This window comes from Stomoxys calcitrans, chromosome 2 (genome assembly GCF_963082655.1).
Source record: "Stomoxys calcitrans chromosome 2, idStoCalc2.1, whole genome shotgun sequence".
NCBI classification, from domain to species: Eukaryota; Metazoa; Arthropoda; class Insecta; order Diptera; family Muscidae; genus Stomoxys; species Stomoxys calcitrans.
The window spans coordinates 104,063,600-104,086,948 of record NC_081553.1 but is presented as its reverse complement, the minus strand read 5'-3'; the positions used below and the strand labels follow the sequence as shown (position 1 = coordinate 104,086,948).

The window sequence follows — 23,349 nt, the reverse complement described above, 5'->3', positions numbered from 1 at the left end:
CTTCCTTCGAATATTTATTTTCGACAATTAAAGAGCTTTTAGTGAAATACTATGCTACGAAAATGGTATATCGCTTGACAAACAGTTTAACAATATGAGTGCCTTTATCTGAGTCCCATATGATCTTTAGTGGTCTACGAATTTAAGTTTGGATGGGTAAGGTGTACTCCATTCTTAAAATACTTTATTTTAGCCCGATATTCTCATGATGTCTGATTTAGTGTTGTTTTCGGGGTTGAGGCGGTCCCCCAGACACTTGGCCTTGAAAAAATATCAGCATAGTGCTCTTCTCTCAAACATCATTTATTTAAACCCCATATTGCCATTGGTTTTGAAGGCGAGTTTACAGGATGAGGCGTCCCCCAAACACATGGTCTCAAAATTGGTTATCAATTTCGTTTTCTTTGAGATAATACCTTTAAATTTTATTTGAGATAATACCTTTCATTTGAGCCACATATTGGCATGGTCGAAAAATTTTTACCCTTTCGGAGGTGTTTTGGGGAAGGGATGATGCCCTTAATATATGGTCCTACATTTGGATATCAAATTCGTATTCTACTCCCAAATATCTTTATTCGAGCCCCATATTGCGATGGTCAGTCAAAAATATCTGTTTGTGGGGTATTTTTTAAAAGGGGTGGGCGCCCAAATATTGCTCCCTAAAGTGGGTATCAATTCTTGCTCTGCCCCCCCAAATACCTTTCATTTAAGCCACAAAAGCCAGCAAATATGTCCGGTTTGGGATATGGACCCTAAAAACTATGAATATCGAGCTCCACAGTCTTGAAGACCCAAATTTTCTTGAAGAGCATATACGTCCTACTTGGGTGTTATTATGGTGGTGGGACGTCCCCTAGACAGTTGGTCCCGAATGTTGATGTCAGATTCATGGTCTACTCCCAAATACCCTTCTTTGAGCTCAATTTTTCCATAGTCGGCAAACATGACCGGTTTGGGGGGTGTTTTGGGGAATGGGGCGGCCACTCAGTGACTTGGCTTTGAAAATATATAACAGTTTCGTGTTCTCCTCTAAAATACCTCTTATTTGAGCCTCATATTGCAATGGTCCGAAAATACTTACTATTTGGGTGGTGTTATGGGGTTGGGGTGGCCCCATAGACACTTTTTTCCGAACATTGATATCAGATTCGTGCTTTACTTAAAAAGACCTTTTATATGAGTCCCATATTACTATGGACGTAAATTTGTCTTCTTTGGGGGATGTTCTCGGGGATGGACGGGCCCTCAAACACTTGGTCCCACATCTGGATAACAGATTCGTTTTCTACACTCAAATAGCTTTTATTTAAGCCCCATATTGCTAGGGTCTGTAAATAAGTCCTGTTTGGGGGGTGTTTTGGGGAAGGGGTGGACCCCTAAAAACTTTGTTCTAAACTTGGATATTAGATTCGTATTTTATTCGTAAATACCTTTCATTTGAGTCCCATATTGCCATGGTCGGTAAATATGTCAGATTTAGGGGTGTTTTGGGGGTTGGGGTGTCCCCCAAACACTTGGTCCGACAACTGGATATCAGATACGTTTTCTAATCTTAAATACCTTTCATTTGAGTCCCATATTGTCGTGATTAGTGTATATATATATTTGGTAGGTTTTGGGATGGGGCGCCCACCCTAGGTACCCCATCCGAAATTTGGATATCATATTTTTGTTTGTAGGTTACTATAAGAGAGCACACATTTCGCTTAAATCGCACCTCCCGTTTCCGAGATCTGGCGTTTCTGAAAATTAGGGTAAGGGGGAGAGTCCGCTCCCCCTTCAGATATCAAAAAATTTAGTACCCTATTTTCACTTAATTTTACTATGGTCTCCAATATCCAAACCACGTATGGTACGAATCGGTCCATAACCGGATATAGCTCCAATAGCATAGCAATTCTTATCCATTATCCTTTGTTTGCCTATAAAGAGATACCGGACAAAGAACTTGAACTTGAACTATCGGCCCTGCCGAACTTAACGCTCTTTTACTTGTGATATGTTTCATTCAATATTGTTACCCATCTTACTCTAACACAATACTGGCAAACGTTTAACGTTTTAATTACAAACAGGCGAGAATTTTATGATGTGCCACCGAAATGAGTCTTAATGTTTATGCACTCTTTGCTTCGTTAGCGGCGTTTAATGTCTATTCGTTTTTCATGCCCCTCACAAAAAGTAAATTTTGTTGCTAATAGTAGTTGCGTAGGTGGAACTCAAGCTGGATGATTAATGAAAAGCAATTGAATCGATTAGAAATGTTTGAAAGATTTCATTCTCTTTCATTTCACTCTTTGTAATGGTACACAATTGCCGGAGGGATGGATCTAGCTTTGCCTCAAGTCATATCACAGTTGAATAGCTTGGACATCACTATCGCAAACACGACAGTTAAATTAATAGGGCAGCGATAGAGAAGGTGTGTTTTTTAATATAAAGGGTGTTTTTTTTTAACTGCTATCTTTTTGGCAACACCGGTTTAAACAGCTCACGCACGGTTCGTATTTTTTTTTTTCACTGTAAAACATCTTCAGTTTGGTCTATAGTTTAACCATGAATCGTCTTACAAAACGAACTACGCTTGCAAATTATTGAACATTTTTTTTTATCATAATACGTGCTCTGTTAAGAAAGTTAATCGCACGCCAGGAAGTGGCAATTGCGGAGAGAGCCAGGCAGCCATTAAAACCCTACAGAATGTATTTCTGAGCACAAAAACCGCCTCCGACTGAACAGTTCAAAATTCATCTGTTCTGGGTGTCGAGCCACAGAAATATCGCAGGGATTTGTAAAGCCGACGAGCTTGGGAAACTGGAATCTGTGGGTATGCCTTTAGCTACATGTAAGCTGAGTTTTCAGGGACCAGGCCCAAAAGACAACGAATTATAGATGGTCACAAAAAGCGGGGTGGGAGTATTCCAAAACTATGTGGCCTAATCTAGACTTGAAGAGGTCTGCAGCTTTGCTGTCTCTGGCTAGGAAAGACATCTCAGTCATGGTGTCCGTCATGACATGTCACTGTCTAATCAGAAAACATGCTGACAAACTGAAGGTTGCCAGCAACGACTTTTGCAGAAGCTCTGAGGATATCGAAGAAGAGATTATATTGGGTTGCCCAAAAAGTAATTGCGGATTTTTCATATAGTCGGCGTTGACAAATTTTTTCACAGCTTGTGACTCTGTAATTGCATTCTTTCTTCTGTCAGTTATCAGCTGTTACTTTTAGCTTGCTTTAGAAAAAAAGTGTAAGAAAAGTATATTTGATTAAAGTTCATTCTAAGTTTTATTAAAAATGCATTTACTTACATTTAAACAATCCGCAATTACTTTTTGGGCAACCCAATAGAACACCTTCTGTGTGTGTGTCCCGCACTAGCAGTAAGAAGGAGTCCCCTTTAGGTTCTCATTTCTTTAAGAACCTGTCTGATTTAGCGGATGTTAACATTCGCAAGATGTTTAGCTTTTTAAAGTGATCTGTATAGTTCAACGGTAGGAACAAAAAGGCATCGTCCTTCTTCTGTTCCTGTGGTATCACAATGGACAAAATCGTCTAAATGAGTTTCATAGCAGACTCCCACTTAAACCTAGCTTAACATAATCTACCCCAAAAAGCACCAACGGGCCTGTAGCCTTCCTGTGACAATATGTGGCTCAAATTCAAAGGTATTTTCGAATAGAGTAAGAATACGACATCGAAAATTTGGATCAATAATCTCAAAGGTTTCCAAAAACTGCTCTAAATTAATCCCAATTTTAAGCGCTTTAGCCCAATTCGTAAAGAAAGTACCAATTTGTATATTTAGTACCTTAATGCACGAGTTTGAAAAAAAATCTTCTGGTCGCCCAAAATGTTTAGCCAAGGTGTAGCTGTATCCCAATTTTGAGAGATTAAGATTATTCTGTAAAAGAAGTACCATTTTGTATGTTTTAGTGCCGAAATGCTCGAATTTAAAACAAATCTTCTAACCGCCCAATATTTACTGACAAGGTGTAACCATATCCTAATTATGAGTGTTTTAGCTCAATACGTAAAGAATGTACCGTTTTGTACGTTTTAGTACCCAAATGTACGATTTTGAATAATAGTGTGGTCACCCAAAACTTATAGTCAAGATGCACTCGTATCTTTCTTTCGCATGTTGTATTTTTGTCAAGACTGCGATAATGTTTGTCAAATTGCTTAATTTTAGCAGTCCCCTTTGGCTGTTGGCGCAGATAAGCTATTTCGTAAAATTTTGCACGTTTTGGTACCAAAATGTACGAATTTTCACCCAACATATATTTGAAAGTTTAACCTACATGCCAATTTTCAGACCTCTAGCGCTATCTGTAAAGGAAACACCAAATGGTACCACAATGTACGAGTTGTGAATAGATTATTTAGTCACCCATCATATTTTTCCTAGTTGTATCTGCATGCCAAATTTCAGATCTTCTAGCTCTGTGAAGAAAGTACCAAAAGGTACCAAATTTGGTACCAAAATGTATGAATTTTCAATAGACCATTTATTCGCCAATCATATATTTCTTAGTTATACCTACATGACAAATTCCAGACCTCTGGCCCCATCTATGAAGAAAGTACCAATTTTGGTACTAAAATGTGCGAATGTTGAATAGATCATTTAGCCACCCATCATAAGTACTCTTAGTTGTACTTACATGCCACATTTCAGAGCTATAGCTCCATCTGAACAGAAAGTACTAAATGGTACCAAAATGTAGGAATTTTTGAAAGAACATTCAGTCAGCCCTCATATATTTCTTAGTTGTACCTACAAGCCAAACTTCAGACCCCCAACTCCATCCGAACACAAAGTACAAAATGGTACCAATTTTGTTACCAAAATGTATGGATTATAAAAAATAATAGTCACCCATCGTATATTTCCTAGTTGTACCTGCATACAAAATTTCTTACTTCTATCTTTAAGTACCATCTTTGGTACCATTTGGTACCAATTTTTGTACCAAAATGTACGAATTTTAAATAGATATTTTAATTCCTATTTGTTCTTACATGCCTCATTTAAGAACTCTAGTTCCATCTGCACAGAAAGTACCAGATGGTACCCGTTGCGGTACTTAACATACGTGGTTTGCCGTTACCGGTACTAGATTTCCATTTTTATATCCTCTACCATAGGAGGGGGGTATACTAATTTAGTCATTCCGTTTGTAACACCCCGAAATATGCATCTAAGACCCCGTAAAGTATATAGGTTCTTGATCGTCAGAACATGTTGAGTCGATCTAGCCATATCTGTCCGTTCGTCCGTCTGTCGAAAGCAAGCTAACTTTCAAAGGAGTAAAAAAAAAAAAAAAAATTTTTTCCACAAATACTTCTTATCAGCGTAAGTCAGTTGGGATTGTAAATGGACGACATCGGCCATGTTTTTATATTGCTGCCATACAAACCGATCTTGCATCTTGACTTCTTGAGCTACTAGAGGGCGTAATTCTTATCCGATTTAACTGCCGTGATTTGTTATGAATTTCAACAACTGTTTTTATGAATGGTCAGAATCGACACATAACCTGATATAGCTCCCATATAAACCGATCTTGGGTCTTGACTTCATGAGCATCTAGAGGGTGAAATTCTTATCCAATTGGGCTGAAATTTTGCATGTGGTGTTCTGGTATTACTTCCAGTAACTGTGCTAAGTATGGTTGAAATCGGTCCATAACCTGATATAGCTGCCTAAACCGATCTTGGGTCTCGATTTCTTGAGCCACTATAGGCCGAAAATCTCATTCGATTTGGCTGAAATTTAGCATGATGTTGTTTGGTATGTGCAAAGCATGGTTCAAATCAGTCCATAACCTGATATGGTTGCCATATAAACCGATCTTGGATCTTGACTTCTTGAGCCACTATAGGCCGAAAATCTCATTCGATTTGGCTGAAATTTTGCATAAAGTATTTTATTATGACTTTCAACAACTGTGCAAAGCATGGTTCACATCGGTACATAACCTCATATAGCTGCCATATAAAACGATCTGGGATCTTGACTTCTTAATCCTCTAGAGGGCGCAATTCTAATCCAATTTTGCTGGGCTTCTCCCATGACCTTCAACATACGTGTGCAATATGGTCTTAATCGATCTATATCCTGATAAGGCACCCATATAAGCCGATCTCCCGATTATGTTTCTTGAGCACCTACAAGGCGCGATTCTTATCCGAATGGATTGAAATATTACCCAATGATTTCTACTATAGTCTTCAATATTCAATTCACTTATGGTCCGAATCCGACTAAAACTTCATGTATGTCCAATAGTATGATAATTCTTATCCATTTATCTCTGTTTGCCTAAAAAGAGATACCGCGCAAAGCACTCGACAAATGCGATCCATGGTGGAGGGTATATAAGATTCGGCCCTGCTGAACTTAGCACGCTCTAGTTTCTTTTCACCTGATGTCTTTTATTTCAAAATTCTACCTCTATCCATCCGCCCTGTACAAAGTTCACCCATTTCGTACCTTTTTGGTACTTTTTTAGTACCTAAATGTACAAATTTCCAAAAGTTTTCATAATCACCCTATTAAGGTTGCCATAGCGTACCTAAGTTCCATTCAGAGCTCTAGTTCAACTTACAAAGAAAGTACCAAATAGTACCAATTGCTGTATTAAACGTACTGTTCCACCCAGTTCCGGTACGATTTTCCAAAAAAAAAATTTTTTTGCCAAACTTAATTTTTTCGAGACGCTCTTTAATATGCGCCCAAGAGCATAGTTCTAGCCCTCTCCCTTCGCGCTGGGCAATAATGTACCATTTCGTAGTTTTGGTACTTTTTATGGTTCAGATTGGGTCATAGTTCTAGCCCTCTCCCTTCGCGCTGGGCAATAATGTATCATTTCGTACTCTTTGGTACCTAAAAGTACGAATATCACGAAATCCAGCCTTATGGTTCAGATTGGGTCATAGTTCTAGCCCTCTCCCTTCGCGCTGGGCAATAATGTACCATTTCGTACTTTTTTGTACTTTTTAGTACCTAAACGTATGAATATCACTAAATCCAGCCTTAAAGTTCGGATTGGGTCATATTTAAATATAGCTGTCATATATCGTATAGCGATCTGCCGATTTGTTGCTGAGCCCTTTAAGCGGCCTCCGTGATGCAGAGCTTAGCATTTCGGCCTATGATGCCAAACGCCCGGGTTCAAACGCGGCGCGAACATCAAAAAAAATATTCAAAATTCGGGCAACCTTTGTAAGATGTTCGGCCGTGTTAAAACTACTCTAATAAGTGGTGTCGTTAAGCGGCAAGCCGTTCGGACTTGGGATAAAAAGGAGGTCCCATATCATTGAGCTAAAACTTGAATAGGACTGCTGTTATTGATATGAGAGAAGCATCCCCTGTTCCTTAATGACCACAAATTATTATCAATTCTGGATGAGACAAACATTAAAGAATTTACAAGCATTAGGCAATAGCCATCTGGACGGTTAGTTCGCATAAAAGTCTTGGAGTATAAGAAGGATAATAAGATGTTCTTTGAGTATGGCACGATTGTTCATCATCTGGCTGCCGGATATGAGAAAAGTATCCAGTGTTCCCTAATGACCACAAATGATTATCCATTCTGGATGAGACAAACATTCAAGAATTTCGTAAAAAGTCTTGGAGTATAAGAAGGAGAATAACACTTTCACTGAGTAAGGCAAAATTGTTCATCATCTGGCTGCCGAGCCTAAGCGGAGTTAGGGAGATTCAGTGGAGGCCAAACGACATGGCTATAAGGATTAGAGGAGTGCAGTCGACAAACTTGATGCATGCAAAGGCTTTTAAAGCATCAAATAGTGTTCAGAAATCACATTTTAATAAATTCACTTGCCCTAAATACTTTTTCACTGCCTGGGCATTCTTCAAAGACTTTCTCAAATATCTTTTTTAACAAAACGTTCAATTAGTCATTTGTTGAGTGATACCAGGAATTCAAAAGTGGAGCTGTGAATGAAATCTATGGAATTACCATTTTTTTTTTTTTTAATTCATTCATTCATTTATTCCGTTCCATTGAAATTTGTGCTGTTAGATATTTCCCCTGGAATTCTTATTGCATAGATATATTGTTCAGCACATAATTCAATTACAAGCAATTTGTTAAGCATGAGACTCGGGAGACACCCAAGATGTATTAGCAGAGAGTGACTGTCCGACAGACACATGAATACATGCCAGTAACATAACAATTACCGTAGACCAATTTACAATGGTCATGCTCTGAACAATGGAAATTTGTGTAGTGTGTATTGTGACAACAAACGACCAGCGGTCGACAACTGACTGTTGTCAGTCTGTGTATGGACAGAGCACAGATTCTTTTTTTTTTGCAGTTTGACTGCATCGAGCGCCTGCTTTATGTGTAAGGCTCTGTCTTTAACAAAAGATTGATTAAGAGCGGCTCTAAATCTTACTTGATATATAGACCCACCGCCTAACATCAGCGATGAAAACGCACTTTAAAAAAAATTTTTAATAGAATGGATGATATGCGCTGGGGGAGAAAATTGCAGATAATTTGATAATGAGGATATATTTAATTGGATGACATTTGGGAGTGGAATGAAGCCACTTATATTAAACAGGACATGGATGTTTGAATTCATAATAGGAAACAATTTGGAAAATTTTTACTCTATAAGATTATCCTAGCTAAAATAGAGAAGTAATCGTGCAGAGTTTCAGCCAAATCTGATAAAATGGGATGATCAGCTTATATGGGAACTATATCTGGTCGATTCGGACCATTCTGAGCACAGGTCGTAAAAAAAGCCATCGTACTTCCTTTACGACCTGTAATAATTGGGGATTTTGGTACTCAATATGTCAAATCGGGAGATCGGTTTACATGGCAGCTAAGTCAGGATATTGACCGATTTAGAACAAACTTGATAAGGTTATTGGAAATCGTAACCGAACACTAGGTGCCACATTTTAGCCAAACCGGATAATAATTGCGGCTTTCAGAGGCGCAATATATCAAATCGGGAGGTCGGACCTGCATTAAAGGATGAGGGGTATACTAATTTCGTCATTCTGTTTGTAACTATTCGAAATATTCGTCTGAGACCCCATAAAGTTTATATATTCTTGATCTTCGCGACATTTTATGTCGATCTAGCCATGTCCTTCTATCCGTCCGTCTGTCTGTCGAAAGCACGCTAACTCCCGAAGGAGTAAAGCTAGCCACTTGAAATTTTGCACAAATACTTCTTATTAGTGTAGGTCGGTTGGAATTGTAAATGGGCCATATCGATCCATGTTTTAATACAGCTGCCATATAAACCGATCTTGGATCTTGACTTCTTGAGCCTCTAGAGGGCGCATTACATATCCGATTGGAATGAAATTTTGCACGACGTGTTTTGTTATGATATCCAACAACTGTGCCAAGTATGGTTCAAATCGGTCCATAATCTGATATAGCTGTCAGATAAACCGATATTGGGTCTTGATTTCTTGAGCCTCTAGAGAGCGCATTTCTTATCCGATTTAAATGAAATTTTCGCACCTAGTATTTTGTTATGATATCCAACAACTGTGCCAAATATGGTTCAAATCGGTCCATAACCTGATATAGCTGCCATATAAACCTATCTTGGGTCTTGACTTCTTGAGCCTCTAGAGTGCGAAATTCTTATCCGATTGGGATGAAATTTTGCGCGACGTGTTTTGTTATGATATCCAACAACTGTGCCAAGTATGGTTCAAATCGGTATATAACCTGATATAGCTGTCATATAAACCGATCTTGGGTCTTGACTTCTTGAGCCTCTAGAGTGCGCAATTCTTATCCGATTGGAATGAAATTTTGCACGACGTGTTTTGTTGTCATATCCAACAACTGTGCCAAGTATGGTTCAAATCGATTCATAACCTGATATAGCTGTCATATGAACAGATCTTGGGTCTTGACTTCTTGAGCCTCTAGAGTGCGCAATTCTTATCCGATTTAAATGAAATTTTGCACGACGTGTTTCATTATGATATCCAATAACTGTGCCAAGTATGGTTCAAATCGATTTATAACCTGATATAGCTGTCATATAAACCGATCTTGGGTCTTGACTTCTTGAGCTTCTAGAGGGCACAATTCCTATCCGATTTGGCTGAAATTTTGCAAGACGTATTTTATTCTTGCTTTCAACAACTGTGTCAAATAAGGTTCAAATCGTTTCATAACCTGATATAGCTGCCATATAAACCGATTTGGGATCTTGACTTCTTGAGCCTCTAGAGGTCGCAATTCCTATCCGATTTGGCTGAAATTTTGTACGACGGATTCTCTCATGACCATCAACATACGTGTTTATTATAGTCTGAATCGGTCTATAGCCCGATACAGCTCCCATATAAATCGATCTCTCTATTTTACTTCTTGAGCCCCCCCAAAGGGCGCAATTCTTATTCGAATTGGCTGACATTTTACACAGGTCTCCAACATATAATTTAATTGTGGTCCATACCGGACCATATCTTGATATCGCTCTAATAGCAGAGCAAATCTTTTCTTATATCCTTTTTTTGCCTAAGAAGAGATGCCGGGAAAAGAACTCGACAAATGAGATCTATGGTGGAGGGTATATAAGATTCGACCCGGCCGAACTTAGCACGCTTTTACTGGTTATAGTCCAGTCCGAACGGCGTGCCGCAGAGCGACACCTCTTTAGGCAAAGTACCTCACAAATGTCGCTAACAACGCTGAAAATTTTTCTGATGTTTCTGCCAGGAATCGAACACAGGCATTCAGTATCATAGATATTAAAAAATTCGGCTTAGCCAGGCCGTGGTTTGAACTCACGACGTCTGGGCAACAATGAATAGTTGCCATCGTCTTAGCATTCTGAGCCATTAGCACAACTTCCAAACGGTGCACAGAACCATGTGTATGCCAGGGAAAAATTGTAGGACGTGGAAAAGAAATCCACGCTACAATAAGACCAAAAAAACATGCATTGGAAAAGTGACAAAGGACAAAGTGTCAGGATTAGTTAGTGTGTTGTATGAAACATAAAATTATTCACAAAGCCACATGGCTGTCACCCGATCAAAACACGAGAAACCAAATTGATCACGTTGTGATAGATGGAAGGCATTCATCCAGCGTGTTAGATGTACGATCGATCCGTGGAGCGAATATAGATTCGGATCATTACCTTGTTGCAGCAAAGGTTCGCACCCGTTTGAACATGGCGAGGAAAGTAAGATCTGACAATGCACGGAAGTTGGACATTGGAAAGCTGCAAACACAACAAATGGCAGCGGCATACTCCACTCGACTGACCCAACTGCTTAATGAAAGCACTCCTTGTTTCGATGATATAATGGCGCAGTGGCACTCCATTTCCACTCCATTGAAAATGCCGTGAAATCCGTACTTGGGTACCGGAAGCCTACCCATGGTACGACCAAGAGTGTCGAGATGCTACTGAAGCCAAGAATGCGGCATATAGAGCAACCCTGCAATCAGTGGCAACGCGCCTGATGAAGGAGAGGTATCGGGAGAAAAGGAGAGAGGAGAAACATCTATTCCGCAGAAAGAAAAAGGAAATGGAAAGACGTGAATGCGAGCGAATTGAGATGTACAGGAGTCAGAATGAAGTCCGGAAATTCTACCAAAGAATTAAACATCAAACCGATGGCTTTGGTGCTGCCACATCCTCCTGCAGAGACAAAGAAGGAAATCTGGTAACTGACACAGATAACATGCTGACGATATGGAAATAACATTTTACCCAACTGCTAGTGTCCGATGTTGGCGGCGAAGAGGATACCGCAGAAACAATCCCTGATGATGGTATAGAATGTTTGCCTCCTAGTCAGAATGAGGTACAAGTAGCAGTAACCCGACTAAAGAACAACAAGGCAGCAGAAGCCGACGGGTTACCCGCTGAACTATTTAAGACTGGAGGCGACACGCTGATAAGGCGTATACATCTGCGCAATCTGGCTAGAAGAACGCATACCCGATGATTGGAACCTCAGCATACTATGTCCCGTACACAAGAAAGGAGACAAGACGGAATGTGCCAACTACAGAGGAATAAGTCTCCTCCCCATCGCATACAAGATACCCTCGAGCGTGCTGTGTGAAAGATTAAAACCTAAAGTCAATGTGATAATTGGGCCCTATCAATGCGGCTTTAGACCAGGTAAATCCACCCTAGACCAGATATTCACACTGCGCCAAATCCTGGAAAAGACCCGAGAAGGAAAAACTAACACCTACCATCTCTTTGTTGACTACAAAGCCGCCTTCAATACTCTTTTACGTTCAAAGGTATTTCAAGCCATGTCTGAGTTTGGTATCCCTGCAAAATTAATAAGACTCTGCAGGATGACACTTGCTGATACGCGTTCCTCAGTAAGAATAGGAAAGAATCTCTCCGAACCATTGAATACCAAACGAGGTTTCAGACAAGGAGACAGCCTATCTGTATGTGATCTCTTTAATATTCTGCTGGACAAGATTATACGAGATGCAGATGTGAATAGATATGGCACACTAATCACAAGAGAGCACATGCTACTCGCCTATGCCGACGATATTGTATGGCTGTGCACAAGGATCTGTTGATCGGGCAACGCCTTTCGAGTAACTTTTCAATAATCAAATCTTCCAGCCTCACATACTTCTAATAGGAAAACAAAATTATTATTTGATCAAAAATATGAAAAGTGAAAAATCTAGTAAGATAATATTTAAAAACTTTGTTAACTTTCCCTCTCCTCAAAATTTATTTCCATATCATGTAATTTTGATTGTATTCAAGACTTCTTTGTAAGACTGACGTAATATTTGTCTATTTGTTAGTAACATTTCACTATGGTTGTTGTAATTAATTATTGTAAACACCAATGATTTACAGAAAAACGAAAGCTATTTTTATACCCTCCACCATAAGATGGGGGGTATACTAATTTCGTCATTCTGTTTGTAACTACTCGAAATATTCGTCTGAGACCCCATAAAGTATATATATTCTTGATCGTCGCGACATTTTATGTCGATCTAGCCATGTCCGTCCGTCTGTCCGTCCGTCCGTCCGTCTGTCTGTCGAAAGCACGCTAACTTCCGAAGGAGTAAAGCTAGCCGCTTGAAATTTTGCACAAATACTTCTTATTAGTGTAGGTCGGTTGGTATTGTAAATGGGCCATATCGGTCCATGTTTTGATATAGCTGCCATATAAACCGATCTTGGGTCTTGACTTCTTGAGCCTCTAGAGTGCGCAATTCTTATCCGATTGGAATGGAATTTTGCACGACGTGTTTTGTTATTATATCCAACAACTGTGCCAAGTATGGTTCACATCGGTCCATAACCTGATATAGCTGCCATATAAACCGATCTTGGGTCTTCATTTCTTGAGCCTCTAGAGGGCGCAATTCTTATCCGATTGGAATGGAATTTCGCACGACGTGTTTTGTTATGATACCCAACAACTGTCCCAAGTATGGTTGAAATCGGTCCATAACCTGATATAGCTGTCATATAAACAGATCTGGGGATTTGACTTCTTGAGCTTCTAGAGGGCGCAATTCCTATCCGATTTGGCTGAAATTTTGCACAACGTATTTTATTTTTACTTTCAACAACTGTGTTAAATAAGGGTTAAATCGGTTCATAACCTGATATAGCTGCCATATAAACCGATCTGGGATCTTGACTTCTTGACCCCTAGAGATCGCAATTATTATCCGATATGCCTAAAATTTTGTACGATGGATTCTCTCATGACCATCAACAAACGTGTTTATTATGGTCTGAATCGGTCTATAGCCCGATACAGATCCCATATAAATCGTTCTCTCTATTTTACTTCGTGAGCCCCAATGGGCGCAATTCTTATACGAATTGGTTGAAATTTTACACAGGTCTCCAACATATAATTTAATTATGGTCCGAACCGGACCATATCTTGATATCGTTTTAATAGCAGAGCAACTCTTTTCTTATATCCTTTTTTGCCTAAGAAGAGATGCCGGGAAAAGAACTCGACAAATGCGATCCATGGTGGAGGGTATATAAGATTCGGCCCGGCCGAACTTAGCACGCTTTTACTTGTTGTAATTAACAGCAATGCATTATTCAGTGTTTGCCCTTCACTAGTCAAACAAAAATTATGAACGTGACGAATGCATTTAAGCTAATGACTTGATTTTGGAAAAAAGATTACAAAAAAAATCTTTTAAAATGTTCTAACTCAAAATGAAAGCGAAAACAAAACAAACAAAAAACTTAACAAATTACTAGAATTATTAAAATCTAAAATGTATAGAGGTAGGACCGGAATTTATACAACTTCCACTTAAGCCCATTGGAGATACTGTAGATGTAGTCTCTCTGCTACATAAGTAGAAGGCGGATTGAGTTAAGTTGTCGAATATGTTCTAAAGAGCTATAATTAGTAGACTTGAAACGGTAATGGAATTCGTGGAGGGCGTTCATGTGTTCATTACGTTGCTGACTCCATTAAGGTTTGTGCATCTGTTGGAAGTTGTATTGATAGCTTCGAACATTAAGACAACGGCAATGGCTCTTGCCGATGCTCCGCGTGCCCAGGTTCGAATCCCGACCAGGCTTTGCCGAATTTTTCATCTTTCAAGTTTTTTTTTTGCCTGTTGGGGCGAAGATCATTAAATTTTAAAATTTTTTGTTTGTTTCTCTTTTGAGACGAGCTGAATGATCGGAGATGCAAATGGAAAAGGAAAGCCAAAGATAGCAACACACACCAATCACTATGGCATGCGTTTCGTCTTTGTTTAAAAGACTTTTCAACCATATTACAAGTGATGGCTTCAAGGGCCGTGCGTTGGTATGTTGTATTTGAATCATATTAATAGTGAAAACGCTTCTATTATACAATTACCACATTAAACACGCTCGACAACCCTGCTTAATAGCTGTACTTTTTCCAATGTATGTATTTTTGTGTAATGACACACATTCTATCTGTGTCAAATTACACTTCTACCGTACTACACATGATTTTATTCATCTGTTGGAAGTTGTATTGATAGCTTCGAACATTAAGACAACGGCAATGGCTCTTGCAGCTTGCCCAGGTTCGAATCCCGGCCAGGCTTTGCCGAATTTTTCATCTTTCAAGTTTTTTTTTGCCTGTTGGGGCGAAGATCATTAAATTTTACAATTTTTTGTTTGTTTCTCTTTCGAGACGAGCTGAATGATCGGAGATGCAAATGGAAAAGGAAAGCCAACGATAGCAACACACACCAATCACTATGGCATGCGTTTCGTTTTGTTTAAAAGAATTTTCAACCATATTACAAGTGATGGCTTTAAGGGCCGTGCGTTGGTATGTTGCATTTGAATCGTATTAATAGCGAAAACGCATTTATGATACAATTACCACATTAACCACGCTCGACAACCCTGCTTATTAGCTGTACTTTTTCCAATGCATGTATTTTTGTCTAATGACAGACATTCTTTCTGTGGTATTCTTACACTTCTTCCGTACTACACATGATTTTTGTGCATCGGTTGGAAGTTGTATTGACGGCTTCGAATGCTAAGATAACGGCAATGGTTCTCGCTCTCGCTGTTGCTCCGTGTGCCCAGGATCACAGATTGCGTAAGTTGGTCTGGAAGGAAACATTGGCTAGGTAATTTTTTGATATCGGGAGGGGGGGAGGACCCTCCCCCTTAGCCCAAAAGTACTACTTAAAAATAAAAATGGACCGATCGAGACAATATGGTATTCAAATGAAAGGTATTCAAGAGTAGAGAACGATTTCATAACAAAAGTTGGGTCCAAGTACATGGGGGGGCCGCCCCAGCCCAAAAACCCCTTAAAATAGGTAGATTTGACGATGATGATAATATGGGACTCAAATGAAAGGTATTCGAGAGTAGATTACGAATTTGATCACTAAGTAGGAATAGGCATTATAATTTATTAATAACGGAAGGGGACGGACCCTCCACCGTCACCCCAAAAACATCACCCAAAATCAAAAGTGGACCAATAAGGACAATATGGGTATTAAATAAATCGGTCTATATTTCGATATAGCTGCCATATATATAGCGTTCTCCTGAGTTAGGCTCTTGGGCCCATAAAAGGCTCATTTACTATCCGATTTGGCTGAGATTTATCATAGTGACCTATGCTAGGCTTTTCGACATCTGTGCCCTGGAGGATCCGGGTCGGTCTATAGTAGTATGCGGGAGTAGATAACGAATCTGGCACACAAATTCATGTCGAAGTTTAGGGGGTCACCCCACACCCACAAAAACGCCCAAAATGGTCACATTAGCCAATCACAGATATATGGGACTCGGTTTGTTTGTTCCGTATAGACTGAAAAAAGGCGAAACCGATTTTCTCGAAATTTTCGCATATTGTGTAGGTTGGTCTGAAAGGAAACATAGGCTATATAATTTGTCGGTATCGAAAGGGGGACGGACCCTCCCCTTTATGTCAAAAACACAACCCAAAATCAAAAGTGGACCGATCGGGATATAGGTATCAAATGAAAGGTATTGGGGAGTAGAATACGAATATTGTATTAAAATTTGGGTCTAAGTACCCATCGGGACGTCCCAACCCCAAAACTCCCCCAAATAGACATATTTGACGTTCATTTCAATATGGGGCTCAAATGATAGATATTCGGGAGTAGATTTCGAATTTGGCATACAAAATCAGATCGAAGTATAGGGGGTCAAGCCACCTCTCAAAAACGCCATTTGACCCATACTTGGCTGAACAGATTTTCTTAAAATTTTTATAGCCATACTTGGCTGAACAGATTTTCTAAAAATTTTCATAGATAGTGTACGTTTGTCTGGAAGGAAACATAGGCTTTATAATTATAAATTATAATATTGGGTGGAGGCGGACCCTCCCCCTTACCCCAAAAACGCCACCCACATCCGAAAGTGGTCCGATGGGCAAAATAAGGTTATCAAATGAAAGGTATTGGCGACCAGAAAACGAACATGGTATTGAAATTTGGGTCCAAGTACCCAGCGGGCCCCCCCCGCAACCACAAAACTCCTCTTAACAGATATATTCGAAGTTCATGTCAATATGGGACTCAAATGAAAGGTATTCGGGAGTAGATTTCGAATCTGTCATAAAAATCAGATTGAAGTATAGGGGGTCACGCCACCTCTCAAAAACGCCATTAGACCCATACTTGGCTGAACCGATTTTCTTAAAATTTTCTGGAAGGGAACATAGGCTATATAATTTTTAGATATCGGGTGGAGGCGGACCCTTCCCCCTTTTCCCAAAAACGCGACCCATATCCGAAAGTGGTCCGTTGGGCACAATAAGGTTATCAAATGAAAGGTATTGGAGACCAGAAAACGAATATGGTATTGAAATTTGGGTCCAAGTACCCATCGGGCCGCCCCAACCCCAAAACTACCCCAAACAGACATATTGGACGTTCATTTCAATATGGGACTCAAATGAAAGGTATTCGGGAGTAGATTTCGAATTTGGCATACAAAATCAGATCGAAGTATAGGGGGCCACGCCACCTCCACAAAACGCCATTAAATCCATACTTGGCTGAACCGATTTTCTTAAAATTTTCATAGATTGTGTACGTTTGTCTGGAATGAAACATAGGCTATATAATTTTTAGATATCGGATGGAGGAGGACCCTCCCCCTTACCCCATAAACGCCACCCATATCCGAAAGTGGTGCGATGGGCACAATAAGGTTATCAAATGAAAGGTATTGGAGACCAGAAAACGAATATGGTATTGAAATTTGGTTCCAAGTACACAGCGGGCCAGACCCCCCAACCCCAAAACTCCTCTTAACAGATTCGAATTTCGAAGTTCATGTCAATATGGGACTCAAATGAAAAGTATTGGGCAGTAGATTACAAATATGGCATAAGACATTAGGTCCAAGTAATGGCAGGCCGCCCACCCCCAAATAACACCAAATGGGCATATTAGCAGACCATGACTATATAGGACTTAAATGAAAGGTATTAGGGAGTAGATTACGAATATGACATTTCACCTAAAGATAGGTCAAATGGGTTATTTGACCCATTATGACAATATGGGACTTCAATGAAAGCTATTTGAGAGTAGAAAACGAATTCTATATCTAATTATGGAGGCAAGTGTTTTGGGGTACGCCCAAACTGCACCCTCTAAACTGAACTTCATTTCCGTTGGAAATAAAGAACCAATTTGATATCTGTTGCAAAGTGCCGGTGGCCGCCTCAGCCTCAAAAAAAACCCTCCAAGCGATTCATATTTACCGGCCATGGCAATATGGGACTCAACTTAAAGGGATTTGAAAGTGCAGCACGAAATTGATATTCTTATTTGAGTCGAAATGTCTGAGGTGCCATCCCTCCCCTAATGAGAACATTACCCTTAGGAAGAACATTACCACCAGCAACCGAGAAGGGGCAAATTCTCACTCATCAGTGAGTGCTTTCCAATTCAAGTTTATACTCAATGATAAGGGACCTTTTTTAATAGGCGAATCCGAACGGCGTCCCGCAGTGTACCTCTTTGGGGAAAATTTTTTCAAATGACCATTGTGCCTCTCAAATGTCGCCAACATTAAGAGGTGATAAACACCGGTTTGTCTGATGTTTTTGCTAGGATTCGAACGCGTTCAGCGTCATAGGCAACAATGTCACGAATTCGATATTCATATTCAGGGCGAAGTATACCCACCCTAATTCACTAGCCGCACCCGGCCCGCACCTGAGCGGGCCGGGTGCGGCTAGTGAATTATAAATCAAAACATGTCATTTTTTACAACCTACTAAACACCTCCTAAATGTTCATTGATTAACTCCACTTTTACCTAATGATCAGGTTACCTTCATAAATTTGGATTTAATGATTGGTTTTTTTCTTCTTATTGCCCATTCTTCTTTGATTTGCCATACCTTTGGCAGAAAGTATTAAGTCTCATTGCATGTTTAAATACAAACAACAAATTATGTGACATTCATTGCCCCCAAAAAATGATCTTATCTTTTCAATTCAAGTATGTTGCATGCATATAAAATGTTTTTGTCCAAACTTTTGCTTTTTGGGGGTCAGTGGACTACTTTGTGATGATGTTTGAATGCCCTTATGGAATAACCTTGAAAAGATGTTCACATAAATAGGGAACAAAATAATAAAAACTAAAGTGAGCTTTGATGATAATCACCATTTTGGCAACTATGTAATTTGGGAATTTCTGCCCTAAAAGAAGTAATGAAGGCAGTGAAAAAATATTATAAAATCCTTACACTCGAGTCAATTCTAAATCGTCTTCTTAAATATGTCACTATTCAACGTATACCTTTATATTGTTGAATACTAGTTAATGAACATAAACTGATCATCATTACCTAAAAGTGAAGTTAATCAATGTAAATGTTCATTCAAATCAATCAATTAATCAATGTAAATGTTCATTAAAATGTTCAAAGGTGTATAATATGTTGTTAAACATGGCATGTATTGATTTATTATTCAATATTAAAATGTTATGGTATCTCTTATTCTGTATTTCAACATTACTATGGTTTTGATAATGGATTATTTGAAGTTTTAAGTATAATTGCATTATTCTCACAATTTTAGAGCTTTCCATATCAATCGCAGATTGTTTGCTTTCACCACGGATTGGGTAACCATCCCAGATTTATTTACAATTTAAATTTATTTTGTAAAATACAAACAAGTTTTATTATATTGTAAACAAGTGTAATTATATATGTAGTCATCATTAAAATATATGAATATTTAAAATTAATGTATTATGCAGTTTATATAGTAGAACAAACTGTTTGTATGCAAATTGAACTAAAAATTCATACTCATTGTAATGCATCTTATTGAAATTCTAGCGCCAGTATTGGCAACTGCTTGATAAGGGAGAGTTAATTTGTCAAATGTTTACTTGCTTTTATAAAAGCAAGTAAACAGCTGCACTTTTTACCCAAGATTATTTTGTAAAGGGTGATTTTTTTGAGGTTAGGATTTTCATGCATTAGTATTTGACAGATCACGTGGGATTTCAGACATGGTGTCAAAGAGAAAGATGCTCAGTATGCTTTGACATTTCATCATGAATAGACTTACTAACGAGCAACGCTTGCAAATCATTGAATTTTATTACCAAAATCAGTGTTCGGTTCGAAATGTGTTCATTCACCGTAACTTTGCGTCCAACAGCATCTTTGAAAAAATACGGTCCAATGATTCCACCAGCGTACAAACCACACCAAACAGTGCATTTTTCGGGATGCATGGGCAGTTCTTGAACGGCTTCTGGTTGCTCTTCACTCCAAATGCGGCAATTTTGCTTATTTACGTAGCCATTCAACCAGAAATGAGCCTCATCGCTGAACAAAATTTGTCAAAATTTGAACACATTTCGAACCGAACACTGATTTTGGTAATAAAATTCAATGATTTGCAAGTAATATGCAATAGTGTGACTATTTCTGCCAACCACTAGTCTATACGCTCTCTTTTTCTCTAGCAGGAGGGACACAAGACAAAAATTATTGGTCTGGTAAACGAATATTCGTTTGCGGCAATCGAAGCACTTTTGCAATTAAAAAGTTTTTAGCTTTACAACAAAAGAAAGGTCCTTTTACCGTAGGCGAAGCTGCCAAAGGGTTTACAATAAACAACGTTTATGGCTAAAGTTTTATAAGTTGAAGCGAAACCTCGCATGGTTACAATAAAAGCAAAACTTCGTAATAAAAGTGTTTTGTTTTTCGTAAAAAAGTTTCTGTAGCAGGAGAGACACAAGACAACAATTATTGGTCTGGTACACGAATATTCGTTTGCGGCAATCGAAGCACTTTTGCAATTAAAAAGTTTTTAGCTTTACATCAAAAGAAAGGCCCTTTTACCGTAGGCGAATCCGCTAAAGGGTTAACAATAAACAAAGTTTGTTACGTTCAATAACGCTACGTTTATGGCTAACGTTTTATATGTTGAAGCGAAACCTCACATGGTTACAATAAAAGCAAAACTTCGTAATAAAAGTGTTTTGTTTTTCGTAAAAAAGTTCCAAGCGTGTGGAAACCGCCTGGGGCAACCTTTTATCGTAGGCGATTTTTATCGTGCCGGTAAAGGGTTTACAATAATCAACGTTTGTTACGTTCAATAACGCTACGTTTATTGCTAACGTTTCATATGTTGAAGCGAAACCTCACATGGTTACAATAAAAGCAAAACTTCGTGATAAAAGTGTTTTGTTTTTCGTAAAAAAGTTCCAAGCGTGTGGAAACCGACTGGGGCAACCTATTATCGTAGGCGATGCCGCTAAAGGGTTTACAATAAACAAAGTTTGTTACATTCAATAATGCTACGTTTATGGCTAACGTTTTATATGTTGAAGCGAAACCTCACATGGTTACAATAAAAGCAAAACTTCGTAATAAAAGTGTTTTGTTTTTCGTAAAAAAATTCCAAGCATTTGGAAACCGACTGGGACAACCAACTGCTTAGAGTATGTCTATGCTGAGTTACTGTAATATTGCCGTGTAAATGAGTATCTATTACGAGGTGCAGAGATATTCCTAATCTTAGCTCAGCCTTATGGATGTACCAGTCCTTTGGAGCCCTTGTGGGTTGTTGAAGAGTTTTCTGTAATCCTTCCAAGCGCTACTGTGGACCACCATGGCGGTCGCTGTTTGCTTCGTGGTCTGATTGTAGGAAATGCAGACTTAAACGAGTCGTTTAAGGCCATTCGTAATCCGCTCAATCATCATATCCATGTTCCACACAGCTGCCACTTCTTTTTTTTAGTAAATGAAAAATTTTAATGAAATTTTAAACGGAAAGTTTTTGGTTTTTTTTTTTACATTTGTAGCCTATTTTCTTAGCAATTCCAACTAAGTTCACTAAAATTCGTTTTGGCCTAGAGATTTCTTGGTAATCCACATACAAATTTAATGATATTTTTAATCAGCACTAAAAAAATTGTTCAGTCAGCATATCACACTTGACATTTCACAGTTCATGGTTTATGGTGGTGATGTTGCAACTGGCATACATTGTCAAGTAGCTTATTATGAAGCGTTTTGTCTGTATTTTTCCATTCTGGTCTGTGTTGTGTGCAACACTCGTATACGTGTTGAGATTAATGGATTACTAATCTGTGATATCCTTTTTACTGCAGTTGACGTTGTTTTTTTTTTGTTGTCGTTGCAGCAATTATGACGTATGTATGAAACGTAGGACAAGGCAAAGAGCAATGAATAGACATTTGAATTTGTGACGTATATTTGGTATGTCCATCCCCACACAACACTCTCGCAACACGGGGGAGAATTATAAAAGTGGGTGATGAGCAAGCGTGGGCAGGAGGGTAAAAAGGGTGTAACACACATTTACGCTGTATTACTAGGGTGGGGATCTTCCATTCATGTCTTGTGCAGAGATTTTGTGTGGTGGCCATAGACCACATTTAATTGAAAGAACCTTCAAACGAGGACAAATGATTATGAAAATTCAATAACCAAATCAAAATGACTAACATTGCAATTATATCAGATACACAAAGGTGAGCAGCTGTGATATATGGACAAATTATTGCCATGTAGACAAATTTAAAAGGTATAATGACAAAGGCTCATAAACTTTATTAAGGTCGTAAATATTAACATAAACACGTGGTGCTTTCCATTTGTATACTTACACAAGACTCTAAGGATATGTGGAAAGGGGAAATTCACTACAGAAGTCACTGAGATTTTTGAAAAGTGCTTTCGTTTTAATCAAAACACATTTTTTTGATTTTTTTAGATTTTTTTTTATTAAATTATTCACTGCTATTCTTTAGTTTACTGTTGATTTTTTTTCTTTCACACCTTTTCTTTATGTATGCCGCCGAAAAACTAAAAGTTCTCTGTCAAAATGCTGCTCCTTTAACTTTTTACCCAATCCAAAATATGGTTGATAAAGGACTTTGGTTGATAAACAAGGATGCTTTTGCTTGGATGATGGTTTGTTAAACATCTACAGCACAGAATCCAATCTTTGAGTATTGCTCATGCTCTTCGGGGTTCTCCTGCTCTCTCTCTCATTTGTTTGTGTGGCTCTCGATTTCCATTTCTCTCTCTCTCTCTCTCTCACTCTCTCTCTGTTCAAGAATAATGACATTAGCCCCCATCCATTGAAATGAAATGTGCTTGTCCCATGGTTCAAACTTGAATCTTAGCTGGCATGCTGTGCTTGTAATGTGCTTGAGTTTTGGCAACCACCATTGTTTGTGTGTGACCTACATTCTCTATCGTCATTCTTAGTTTTTGCAATGGAATGTGTAACCTGTTAGCATTCTAAGAATTGCGT

At 38.8% G+C, this 23,349-nt stretch overlaps 1 protein-coding gene across 1 annotated transcript in view; it reads right to left on the bottom strand.

Annotated features, from left to right (window-relative positions):
- The window catches only part of LOC106083632 (Y+L amino acid transporter 2), a 116,297-nt gene extending 93,507 nt beyond the window's left edge, over positions 1–22,790 (bottom strand). The window contains exon 1 of the mRNA XM_059362593.1: positions 22,697–22,790. The gene's annotated coding sequence lies outside the window, so the exon portion shown is untranslated. The remainder of the gene's footprint in view (positions 1–22,696) is intronic.
- Between the last annotated feature and the right edge of the window lie 559 nt (positions 22,791–23,349).